The sequence below is a fragment of the Rhinolophus ferrumequinum genome, chromosome 2 (assembly GCF_004115265.2).
Source record: "Rhinolophus ferrumequinum isolate MPI-CBG mRhiFer1 chromosome 2, mRhiFer1_v1.p, whole genome shotgun sequence".
Lineage (NCBI taxonomy): Eukaryota > Metazoa > Chordata > Mammalia > Chiroptera > Rhinolophidae > Rhinolophus > Rhinolophus ferrumequinum.
Genome location: NC_046285.1, coordinates 19358465 through 19372065, shown reverse-complemented (window position 1 = coordinate 19372065; position 13601 = coordinate 19358465). Strand labels below are relative to the sequence as shown.

The window sequence follows — 13601 nt, the reverse complement described above, 5'->3', positions numbered from 1 at the left end:
CTTGGAGATGCAGACTGCCTTCTCTGTGGTTTGCAGCTGCTGCTACTCCTCTTAGGATTGGGGGGGGCGGGGGAGGACGGTGAGCGGGGAAGAAGGGGTGAGGGGTACTTAAGGTGGTCTGAGGCGCTGCAGGGTGTGGTGAGGACAAATGCCATTTGTTTGGATGTGCTGATCGGCCGCTTGGGTAAAGTGGCTCAAGGATGAAGACTCTTTCTTAATCATTGATGATTATGAAGGCAAGTGTCTTTTGGTGACTGTGTAGCTTCTTTGAGAGGTGGAGAACGGGAGCCCCTGTGTTTCTGTGGTGTAGGTGGTGATCCCTTCGCTTACCGGTAGGAGCAGAATTGAGGGGTGCTCTTCTCTTTGAGGTGGAGAAGGAGAATATCTCCTCTGTGTTCCAGAAGAGTGTCCCTTGGGGACAGTGAGTGCCATTGTGTCAGTGGAGAAGGGGTGGGGAGGGAGAGAGAAGAGGAAGAAAAATAGGTTGTCCTCTAAGGGGCAGTGAGGGCAACTGCTTATCTAGCTACAGTGAGGAAAGTGTCTTTCTGGCATCCCAGGAAGGGGACAGTGTCCACAGCCTGCCTACTTCATTATAATTTACACAGACCTCAGGATTCACAAGCTATTGGGGAGAGAAGCCAGAGTCAGATAAAGACTGCTGGTTTTCTTGGCTGTATTGGCCTCTCTGAGGTACCGAATCTGCTGCTTGCATTTTGCCACTTTCTCTTTTTCCAGTTTACATAACTCTAGTTTTCTGGGTTTGGGTGCTAGTGAAGGCATCTGTCTTTTCTCAGGGCTTTTAGGTTTTGTCATTTTACCTGAAGTTCTCTCTGGAGAGACAGAAACACTTCTTTTTCTTGTATGCTTGGACTGGACTAGACACTGTTGAGGAACGGCAAGTTTTTGGTGAGGGATTTCCTGGAGGTGATTGTCAGTACCTTCTAGGGTGACTTGCTGAAGGAGGTAACCTGGTAGTTTCTGCAGGAGAGCTGGATGTTCTCCAGATGGTGGCCTGGAAAGAGGTGAGGATGCTGAGCTACTTCCAGACAAGGATGCTGATGAGCACCGTTTTTGTCTCACTGGAGATCTACTCCTGTTATGCCTTGGTGGGGGACAATCTGTCTTTGGTGGAGTTCTCCCTTGAGGAATGGCCACCTTCTTCGGCTCGGCTACCTCATGCATGGCCATGATCTTGACCAGGATCTATGGCGCTGGGTGGGCAGATTATGATAATAGAGGTAGAAGACGTTTGGAACATGACTAAGAGAGTCTTCTTGTTCTTTTCTTTTTTGAAACGTTTTTTCCCCTTTTTTCCTGCAGAGAAGGTGCTCTGGACTCTGATACAGGTTCAGGTGTGACAACTTTTAGGATCTCAGTCGTAGAGGTAACCTCTCATACTGAGGTTTCTTTCACTTTCACTGCAGTTTTTGGAGGTCTGCAGTCTTCTTCATTTCAGAAAGTAGAGGACTCCCCAGCTCTTAATTTGGTGAAGAGCAAATGGACAGTGACTGCCCTGACTCTCTCTCTCTCTCTCTCTCTCTCTCTCCTGATGGGAATTCTTCTTCTAGGATAAGGTGATCTAGATAAGCATCCTCTTGGACTTATAGACTGCTCAGTTTTTCTGCTCTGCTTTTTATCCCCCGTATTCTTATCTTTGTCTTCATTTTGCCTTTTTATAGATGCCAAATTTCTTATGGAATCAACATCTGTTTTATTTATTCTTTCTTGAATTCTAGGAAAACAAAATGAAATCAGCCATGTTTTCTTTTTCATGTAACAACAGACGCCCTAGTTCATACATTTTCTAGCTTTTTTTTTCTTTTTCGTTTTTTTCCTTTCCATTCAAAAAGCCAGTCAGGTTGATTTGAATTAGTTTGGAGTATGGGTTCTTCAATTCTAGCTAGTTAAATATAAACTCAATCACAATATCATTTTAAAACCCAAGGATTTATTCATTTTTCTATGCAAATTTACTTTGCTCATAGTTTCTTCTGAGGCGTCTCCCCTTTGCGTTCAGTGAGCCACCTTCTTGATGTGACCCCACATGGCCTTTTTCTCTGTGTAACACTTCTGATATCTCTTCCTCTTCTTAGAAGGACACCAGTCCTATTGGTTTGGAACTCCACCCTTATGATCTCATTTAACCTAATTAACTCCATAACGGCCCTATTCCAAATAAAGGCATATAGGAGGTTAGGCTTCAACCTATTGATTTTGGGGGAGCAGAGGGTACAATTCAGTCTATGTATTTTGATACATAGGGGAAATCAAAGTAGAATACAAATAGTTACAAATGAACTTTATATTTCAAATTAATAACTACACTGAAGACGGTGGGGATGAACAAACTAACTTACATAACTTTGAAAAGTAGTATTTTGGCTGGATAATATAAGACTATGGACAAAAGGAAGTGTATACACATAATATTCACTATAAATAATATTTAGTAATTTTTTCTCAGAGGCGTATGGGTTACAATTCTAAAATTATTTTATTTGTGTACTAGTTTTAACAAATAAATATATTTTAGGTAATTAAATGAGAATTCATGTTTTCATTATTGAAGAAAGAAGTTCAACTGTGTTGAATATGAGAATTCATCTATCTACTATCTATCTATATCAACCTATAGAAATAAATCAATGTATAGAGTAGATAGAGATATTCAAGTACCTTGCTTTATTTAGCTTTGTTTTATTGTGCCTCACAGATATATCTATAGCTCTCTCTCTCTCTCTCTCTCTCTCTATATATATATATATATATATATATATATATATATACACTCTGTATGTGTATGTATATGTATATGTATATAGATATAGATACACTGTTTTTGTTTTGTTTTTTTAAACAAATTGAAAGTTCGTGGCAGCCCTGTATCCAGCAAGTCTGTCGGTGCCACTTTTCCAACATTTTCTCACTTTGTGTCTCTGTGTCACATCATTTTGGTAATTCTTACAATATTTCAAAATTTTTCATTATCGTCATATTTGTTATGATGATCTGGATCAATGATATTTGATGTTACTATTGTAATTGTTTGGGGGCACCATAAACTGTACCCATATAAGACAGCAAACTTAATAGGTAAGTGTTGCATGTGTTCTGACTGCTCCACTTTTAGGCCATATCCCAGTCTGTTTCCTCAGGTCTCCCTATTCCGTAAAACACAATATTGAAATTAAACCAATTAATAACTCTACAACGGCCTCTAAATGTTCATGAGTAAGGAAGAGACACATGTACTCTCACTTTAAATCAAAAGTTAAAAATGATTAGCTTAGGGTGGAAGGTATGTCAAAACCCATATAGGCCAAAAGCTAGGCATTTTGTACCAATGGTTAGCCACATTGCGACTATGAAGAAAAAGTTCTTTAAGAGAATTAAAACTGCTACGCTAGTGAGCACACAAATGATAAAAAACCAAAACAGCCCTTTTGCTGACATGGACAAAGTTTTAGTGGTCTGGATAGAAGATTAAACCAGCCACAGCATTCCTTATAGCTGAAAGGCCCAGTCCTCAATTCTATGAAGGTTGAGAGTGGTGAGGAAGCTGCATAAGAAACGTTTGAAGGTAGAAGAGGTTGGTTCATGAGGTTAGAAAGAAGTCATTGCCATAACATAAAAGTGCAGATGAAACAGCATGTGCTGATGTAGAAGTTACAATTTATCCATAAAATCTAGCTAAGATAACAATGAAGGTGGCTACACTAAACAGATTTTCACTGTAGACAAAATAGCCTTATATTGGAAGGAGATGCCATCTAGGACTTTCCTAGCTAGAGAGGAAGAGAGAGTGCCTGATTTCAAACTTCAAAGGACAGGCTGACTCTCTTGTTAGGGACTAATGAAAGTGGTGCCTTTAAACTGAAGTCAGTGTTCATTTACAATTCCAAAAATTCAAAGAATTATGCTAAATCTACTCTGTCTGTGTTCTATAAATGAAACAGTGAAGCCTAGATGATAGCACTTTGGTTTACAACATGGTTTACTGGATATTTTAAGCCCACTGTTGAGACTGATTCTTCAGAGAAAAAAAAAAAATGTTTCCTTCAAAATATTACTGCTCACTGACAGTGCACCTGGTTACCCTCTTCAGTGGAAATGTACAATGAGATTATTGATGTTTTCATGCCTGCTAATACGACATCCATTCTGTATCCCATGGATTAAGGAGTAATTTTGACATTCAAATCTTATTAGTTAGGAAATACATTTTGTAAGGCTACAGCTGTCATAGATGGTGATTCCTCCGATAGATCCGGGCAAAGTAAATTGAAAACCTTTTTGAAAGGATTCACTATTCTAGATGCCATTAAGAACATTTGTGATTCATGGGAAGAGGTCAAATATCAACATTAACAAGAGTTTGGAAGAAGTTGATTCCAACCCTCATGAATGACTTTGAGGGGCTTGAAATGTCAGTGGAGGAAGTCACCGTACATGTGGTAGAAATAGCAAGAGAATTAGAATTAGAAGTGGAGCCTGAAGATGTGACTGAATTGTTAAAACCTCATGGTAAAACTTTAATGGATGAGAAGTTGCCTCTTACGGATGAGCAAAGAACGTGGTTTCTTGAGATAGAATCTACTCTTGGTTAAGATGTTATGAAGATTGTTGAAATGATAAGAAAACATTTATTTTGTTTATTGCATAAACTTAGTTAATGAAGCAGCAGCAGGTTTGGAGAGGATTAACTCCAATTTGAAAGATGTTCTTCTGTGGGTAAAATGCTTTCAAATAGCATTGCAGCCTCAGAGAGATCATTCATAAAAAGGAAGAGTCAATCAATGAGGCAAACTGCATCATTTTCTTATTTTAAGTAATTGGCATAGGCACCCCAGCCATATGCAACCACCACCCTGATCAGTTAGCAGCCATCAACATTGAGGCAAGACCCTCCACCAGCAAAAAGATAATGATTTGCTGCAGGCTCAGGTGATGGTTGTTAACAATAAATTATTTTTTTAGTTAAAGTATGTACACTGTTTTTTTAGACATAATGCTATTAACACTTAATAAACTATAACATAATGTAAACATAACTTTTATGTGCACTAGGAAACTAAAAAAATCTTCTGTCTAACTCGATTGTAATATTCACTTTATTGCGGTGGTCTGGAAGTGAAGCTACAATATCTCTGAGGTATGCCTTATGGATATATAGGTATATATCTTCAGATAAATAGGTATGTAAATACAAATGTATGGGTATGCATCAGGTAGTATATACTATTATGTTTCTTAGCTCTGTCTATTGAAAGACCCTAGAAACAATGATACCTTTGTAGCTATGAACACATTTAGTGAACTGATTTTGGTCCCTAAATTCTATTCTCTAAATAAAGAAACAAGAGTTCCTTGGAGAAATGGTTGACTCCAGGGCTGGGACGAGAAAAAACAAGTTGAGTGTGGAGAAACTTATAGAGCCAGAAAGTCAGGAAGTACGTACATATAGGTATTGATATAGCTATACATGTAGATGTAGACAGAGATGCAGATGTAGATATAAGAATAGACATAGATATGTATGCATGTCGAAAGGGCATAGAAAGCATTCTGAAAGAGTTCTCAATGATTGAAGCTGGTACAATTAAAACAATGAAATAATAGCAATAATAATAATAACTGGTAAGTTATAGAAGCAAATAGATATGTATGTGTCCATATTTTTATAGATAAATGCATAAATTTGATAAACAAATTACTGGGAACATGATATAACTCCGCCATAGAGAAAATATCCAATGAATGATATAGAAGAAATGAGAGAGAAAAAAAACAACATTAAACCACCACAGTAATAATTGAAGACAGCAAGATTCACAATGAATGCTAAAATTAGTGGTCAAAAGTGAGAAGAGAAATAAATATTTGTATAGTCTCAAAGAATCTCCTCAAGATACTCATTGATTACAAAGAGAAAAATAAATTTATAATGGAAAAAAACCCAAAGCACATCTTTAAGAAAATGAGCAAGGTTAGTGTCTCCAGTAATCAGACATATCATTACATATATCTGGTATCATTCACTGAGAAGGGCAAATGCTGTATGTTATGTTATACTGGCAAAAAGAAAACAAAACAAAAAATCAAAAACAAAAAACAGAAACATACCCTCAATCTAATCATGAGATAACTTCAGTCAAAATTGAAGAGCACTATAGACAATATATGACTAGTGTTCTTCAAAAGTGACAAGGTCATGAAAGACGAGGAAAGACTGAGCTGTTACAGATTGGAGGAAACCAAGAAGACATGACAGCTAAATGCAATTTTGGGTCCTGTATTAGACTCTAGAACAGAAAAACAGATATCAGTAGAAAATCTGGTGAAATTTAAACAGAATCTATAGTTTAGTTAATAGCATGGTGTAAATATTAATTTGTTATTTTTAATAATCATACTTTACTTATTCAAGGTTTTAATATTAGGGGAAGCAGGGTGAAGGGTGTACAGGAAATATCTGTACTATTTTACAGCTTTTCTGTACATATATAATTATTTCAAAAGAAAGGACATAAGAATCATAAATTTAAGTTTAATTTTCTGCTCTGGAATTTACTTAGAATTTCAATATTAACTATAATGTGATGTTTTCTTGGTCTTAGTGTCATCATAGTTTATTTTGAAATATGCAATAACTAAAATTGTTCATATGTAATCTTCAGTTGCATTTATTATATTTTTAGATACATACTTTGCTTTCCTTCTTAAGTTCTTAAAGTTCTATGATAAATTTTATCTAAAAGTATAATGTAGTTTAAGAACATATCAGAAAAAAATAACATATGAGAAGACACAATGCTATTGAATAGGGGGGATTGGATATTGTGTTAGTGATTTTTCCACTTCTTTTTTTTTATTAGTTTTAGATGTATAAAAGAATGCAATAGTTAGACATTTCTAGTGCCCCTCTGACATCGTATATATTTATTACAATTCTATTGACTCTATTCCCTATGCTATACTCCATATCCTATGGCTATATATATTAAATTATAGTTGACATACAATATTATTCAACTTTAGCTTCAGATGTACTGTGCAGTGGTCAAGCATCTACACCGTCCATGAAGTGGTCCCCCTAATAAGACATGTTCCCATCTGACACCCTACAAAATCTTTACAACATTATTGATTATAGTCCCCAAACTGTCTTTCATATCCATCCCTGTGCAAATATTGTAGTTACCAATTTATGCTGTCTAATCCCTTCTCCTTCTCCCTCATCCCCACCCCCGTCCCATCTAGCAACCATCAGTTTTTCCTCTAGATCTCTGAGACTATTTCTGTTTACTTTTCTCATTTATTCATATCTTTAGATGCCACATATAAGTGAGATCATATGGTATTTGTCTTTCTCCACTTCTTTTTAAATAAGGGAAAGAAAAGGAAGCTTAAGCTTTGATGCTTTTGTGACAGGACTTGTGGACCTTGTTAGCAAAGTGTGCTGCAGGAAGGGTAATAGGAGTAGTTGTCTAATTGGCATTGTTTCCCAAGAAGTCATTATGTACCCAGGCTAGCATGTGTCATTTCAATATGACAATAATTAAATCACCTCAACCACTGCATGGAAGTGTGAGTTAGTTTAAAGCATTAATGAATACCTAAGTTTTACAACTCTAGGGAATGTTGTGAGGTATCCTTTCAACAAGTGATTTTAATATAATACATACTAATTTGATATATTTCCTAATTCTACCTGGCTCATAATTTTTTTAAAAAAGTGCTATGGCTGTTCCATTCTAATTAAAAATTCAACAAAATGTGTTCTGTCTCAAGACTTTTTTATATGACTTAGGATGACTTAGACTTTTCTTTTATTGTTGTGACTGTAGTGGTGATAGTAGTTCTGAACAATCAAGCAATATAGAGTACTTAACAAGAGATAGCACATTCTAGCCAACTTTATAAAGTTGCATGATTAAAAATCACTTTTAAGAAATTATAATGGATTCTTCTTCTTACCCTGGATGTCAATATTCAAAATAGATCCAATTACCATATCAGCCAATGTTTAATGCACTTATAGAATCATTTTAAACAGCCACTTGTATTAATCAGATATGAAGATAATAGGAAAGAAATAGCTGCATAGATATATTGCTTTGATTAACAAAATGTAATTAAGTGAAAGCAAATGAGATTTTTCTTTTGAATATTAGTAACAGGAGCAAAGTAAATTTAAAGAAGAAAATTAATGGTATTAGTATCTCCTCAGCATACACTGAAATGAATACAATTTGCAGAATTACAGGCACGTGATGCATACTGGTTGTATTCATTTTTAATTATTTCTTCAATAATCAAGTCAAAATATAGTAGAATTCATTAAGTCAGCTTTAGATTACCAACAGTTTATGATATTTGGGTTTTGAGATTTTCAGATGAATGGTATTTATATTATTAGCATACTTATGAAAGAAGATAATGTGGACTCTGCTAGTTTTTTGATTGAATCAAATAAAATAGTACATTGAAAAAAATCACACTCAGGTGGTCAAACTTTCTGAGCATGTTAAAATTATTTTAAACTTCTGTGAACTAAAATAAATTCTAATTCTTCCAAAGTCCTAAATCTTTGAAAATACTACAGAAAAATTACATCTTCTGGGTGATTAGAACAAGTTTAATACACAGAATCTTCAACCAAAATGACAATATGTCTTTCTACATCAGTAATTGTTTCTAAATACTTACATTCAAAGTAATTTAAGCTTACGGTCAATAATTTTTAAATTTTAATAAAGTTAACATTAATAGCACTATAATAAGTTAACTTTTTAACTTTGAAGAAAGTTAGAAAAATAAAATCACAAATTTCTCAGAGTGTTGTTTTCTCTTATCAGAAAAACACATTGTGTTAGACTTTCACATAGTATTTGAGTGATGCCGTATTGATAAAAATGTTCTAAGACCTTGCTTCTGAAGGTGAAGTTCAAGGACCTGCAGCAATCCCATTACTTGGGAACTTGTTAGAAACATAGAATCTCGGGCCCTGCCTCAGACCTCATGTAGTATAAATTGACAAATACTATTCTAAGAAACCAATTCTCTAATTTGTAGCACATCTTAAACATGGATTTTCAAAAGCTTCCAGGTCATTCTAATACACAGCAAGTTTTGAAACCACTGTTCGAAGATATGTGATCGATCACCAATAGGTAATATGTTGGCAACTGAGACCCACCAAACCAAAGTCAGTTGCATCGATAGTTATTTTTATTTCTGTTAAAGAGGAATTAACATTTCAGGTTTTCCTTTTTAAAAATAAATTTTCTTGGAAAGTTGTATATAATTCAAAGCATTATAAATTAGATAATAAGTTTACTTCATGAAGTTTTCCCTTTAAAAGGGATGGTTGTAATATAATTGTAATTGAAAAATTCATTTTAACTGCATTAATAAATGATTTGTGTCTATAATTTTGCAGTTTTCTTAATAATGTGTTAAGCATCTTCTACCTTTAATTCGATTTCCAAATAAAAGTTCTATTTTGAAATTAAGAACACAGCAGTTATTTAGTTTTGATTATTTAAATATTTGCTTATGTTGCAGTTAATGGTCATTTCCAGAATTGAAATAGCTAATTACTGGGAAGGTCACACTTTGTTCTTCGTTACATTGTGCACTTAAGCTTTTGTCCCAGAGGAAAGTGAATATTTTAATCTATATTAGGCATTTTTAGTAAGTTGCATTTGTCTTAAATATTCTGCCTTTAGGTCACAGATATCACTTCTAAAACGTGTTTTATATAATTCTGGGTCGCACCAATTTATAAATGAGTATTTAATAAGTACCAGTAGTTATAGTTACTGTACAGTGCATTTCCCCAGGCAATGTAAGATGTGCAATAATATAGTTTTTATTTCAGTTGAACTATATAGAAGTTAATAACTCTATATGATCGTTTACAATTCACTCTGACGACCCTTCCAATAAATATGTAAACGATATGTCTCTGTTTTTGTTTTAATAAGAACCATGCAGCAATAACTTTTTATAATTTTCCTTCACCATGCCCTTTAACTTACATTTGTCCTTGTGTAAAATACGAATTTTGTAGAGATTGTCATCATGATAAGGTAAATAAGGGAGGTGATATTAAATATAGGAAAGTAGAGAATATATTTAATTACCTTTAAGTAGCTAATTAACATCTTAATTACAGTCTAAATATATTAATTTAATTAGTTAAGTAATATTGTATCAAATTACAGTGTCAAGTTGATATAAATTATCTTATCGCCTTTAACTGATAAAAGTTTTTCTATTATCCATACACGTTCTAATTGCTATATAATCATCAATATAATTTTGAGATACTTAAAAAGTGTTTAAATATGCATAAAACTTTACAAAGAAAAATGGACCCTTGAGTCTTCATTGTTTTAAAGGGAGCAACAGTTATTATTGGGGCTGGGGATATGTCCCCCTGACCCCTTTAATTCTCCTGGCTGGTCAAATAATTCAAACAACGTACAGCAGATTAACAGGAAAATATCAAATTTTTAATATGTTCCCATGGGAAATTCATAGAAGCATGAAAATCCCAAAGACAAGGATGTAACATTGGGTTTATATGGCATTTGGACAAAGGAGGAAAAGTGGGAACAGCGATTTATAGGTCGTCAAGGAAGATCGGAACACCTATGACAGGCAAATTCTTGCTAAGCAACTCAGAAACAATGGGCCATGAGCTAATCTTCTAAACATGCTTGGAGTCTTCTTAACTAACGCTAGGGTGAAAATGCTTAAGGTGTGTATACCACGGTTCCCCCTCAGAAGCATGTCTTTTTCTATCTGAATTTCTTTAAGAAAAATGGGACATAAAAAATACTTCCTGAGTTTGTAGCACTTTAATTGATTTCAGTTGGAAATAATCTGCATGTCAGGGTGGCACCTTTCAGGCACAGACACTCACTCCCAACCCCTACTTCATCCTCTCCACACTGCAATCCATGCTATTAGCTTGTAAATCAGAATTCCTGATGCCAAATTAATGTCCGGTTTTGACTGGAAATTAGTCAGAGTTCTACACTTACATGATAAACACATTTAGAAATCCTGAGTTGTAGATTTTAATTAATCATATAGTTGTGATCAGAAGTTGTAGGTGGAATTTTGATGTTGTTTTAATAAAAAAAAAAGATATTTTGAAAGTTATACCTTAATATTTTATAATACATAAATTTTGGCCTTTGTCCCAATTTTTATAAAAATGAATGAAGTAAATTATTTCTATTACATTCATATATAATCCCTACATAAATTTCCCCCCATAGGGGAAAATAAAATATAAAATGAAAATTTTAAAAGTAATTATTTAAAATAAAAGCACTGAATGAAAAAGAATTATCTCATGTCAGAAACATAAAAAATGACAAGGTAACAAAATATCATTATAATATTTAGATAAAAACAATTTCAGAGAGAATATAAAGTATGATTATAAGCACTTACTTAGGAATATGGATTTATTCTATACCTAAAATACCAACAGCATTAGCTGTAGACATAACCACTGCAAATTTGGCTTCTTCTACTTGGAATTTAATATAACCACCCTCATTCATTTCTTAAGACTGTTACACACTAATTAAAGGCTATAAAGCATCTTGCAAATAAAATGCTACATACATGCCTAATAAGGCTAATAACGTTTATAATGATACCAGCTGTTGAAATCCAACAGATATACATAATTAATGGCAGTTGAAGTTTACCTACAGCTTTTCCATCTGCTTCATTAGAATACCATTTCCAAAATTTAAAAAGCGTACTTTTACTTTAGAAGTCAAGATTTTCTCCACACCCATTCCAAAATATGTGTAGGTTTTATATGTAACCTAAAATTACACTTATTTCTTGTTTCAAGAAAATACCCAAAGGGAGTTTTTATGAGGAACACCTTTAGAAATACAGTCTTTCTCTAATCTAATCATATTTGTATATGTGTCAAGTTTCAATCCCGTATTTAAAAATTAATAATAGCAATAGTTTAACTTGATTTGTGTCACCAACTTCATGCAAGGCCCTGTCCAAACATTACACATTCTATTCCTTGGATAATATCCCAAACAGAGCTGTGAGAAAAGCTTTCTGATACCTCAGTTTCATAGATGAGAAAACTAAGGGTAAATGAAGTATTAGCACAGAGATGACTTTCAAAACATCAGAGAAAATACCTTCAGAATGTAGCAAATGACCCCCAAAATGGAGGGGGAAAAAGGTTTAGAGTTCACCATCAACAACAACAAAAAATGAAATGGTGTAAACATGCGATATGCACTTTGAAAAGCCTAACTGTTGTTCTAAATGATGTTTCTCATAGTTTCCTGAGACAGAGAGGTTCAGTTGGCAGAGTATTGAATATCTTTAACTATAGGTTTCAAATTGGAGAGAATGAAAACAGATGAGTTAAATATATGTTGGTGGAACAATTAAAAGCCTCAAAAATCAATTATACCTTTGGCTCTATGGAAGATTCCAAAAGACAATTATTAGAACTCAGGAGAACACACAGCCCGTTAACACATACCCGAGTGACACCCGAGTTTTCAGTTCTATTTCTTCCCAATCCCCCATGCCTTTGTGTGTCAGGAAAATAGATAGAAAACAAGACTTAGCCTTTAAACTCTAGCTTAACATTGCAAAATAAACAGATCTTCATCAAGTGGGAAGAGTGTCAAGAATTCAACCACACTGAATCAGAGTAAAGGGGGAAGTGCTCCATAGAGTTGTCAACAAAACTTAAACATAAAGGATATACTAAATATTATTAGTAATTATGGATATTCTCCTTTAAAACAATGAAAAACAAAAACAAAAACAAAAAAACGAATGCAGCATGAAGATGAAGAACTAGTCTGTAAGAAAACATAACCCCGGATAATAAGGAAATATCACAGCATAACAGAAAACTATTATGAATAATAGTTTGCACAAATTTAGTAAACATATAGAGCTAAAATCCAGATAAAACCAACAACTGTATGATAAGTGTAACTGTACAGTTGAAGAAAGTAATTCAGAAAAAAAATAATCAATGCTTATGTAATAAACTATAAGAAACATCCAGAGACATAAAGAGCTGAAAAACAGAACCATGTTTTTCATGGCATGGAGGAATGAATTGAAATAAATCGTAGTGAGTGTAAAGCAACAAAGGCAAAGAATAAAACATTTAATGATGGGACAATAATTCTGAATGACAATTATTATTTATCACAGGGATAATTGTCATTGTTGACATAAAATAACTGAAGAAAGGGGGTAGAAAAAGGTTGAGAGTTAGAATACAAAAAAAGTATAAGTTCTATTAATCAGAGGAAGTATAAAATATGCATATTACAAGGACACGGTATATATAACAGAAAATGAAAACAATTACCATCAAAATGTGCTTATTTCAATTATTGTGTTTCAAACATGAAGGAAGAATTCTTCAGAAGCCTATAGGAAAAATTTAGGTCACCCACAAGGGAAAAGATTAGGTAAAATTTCTTTCCATCAAAGCTATTGTAGAAGAAATTTAGATGTTGGGTTTTGGATGATATTTGACTGTATTATTTTTACATTTTAATTAATTG

General features: G+C 33.8%; 1 pseudogene; it reads right to left on the bottom strand.

Moving 5' to 3' along the window:
• Window positions 1-622: 622 nt before the first annotated feature.
• On the bottom strand, window positions 623-1733 carry LOC117037999 (serine/arginine repetitive matrix protein 1-like; annotated as a pseudogene).
• Window positions 1734-13601: the final 11868 nt, after the last annotated feature.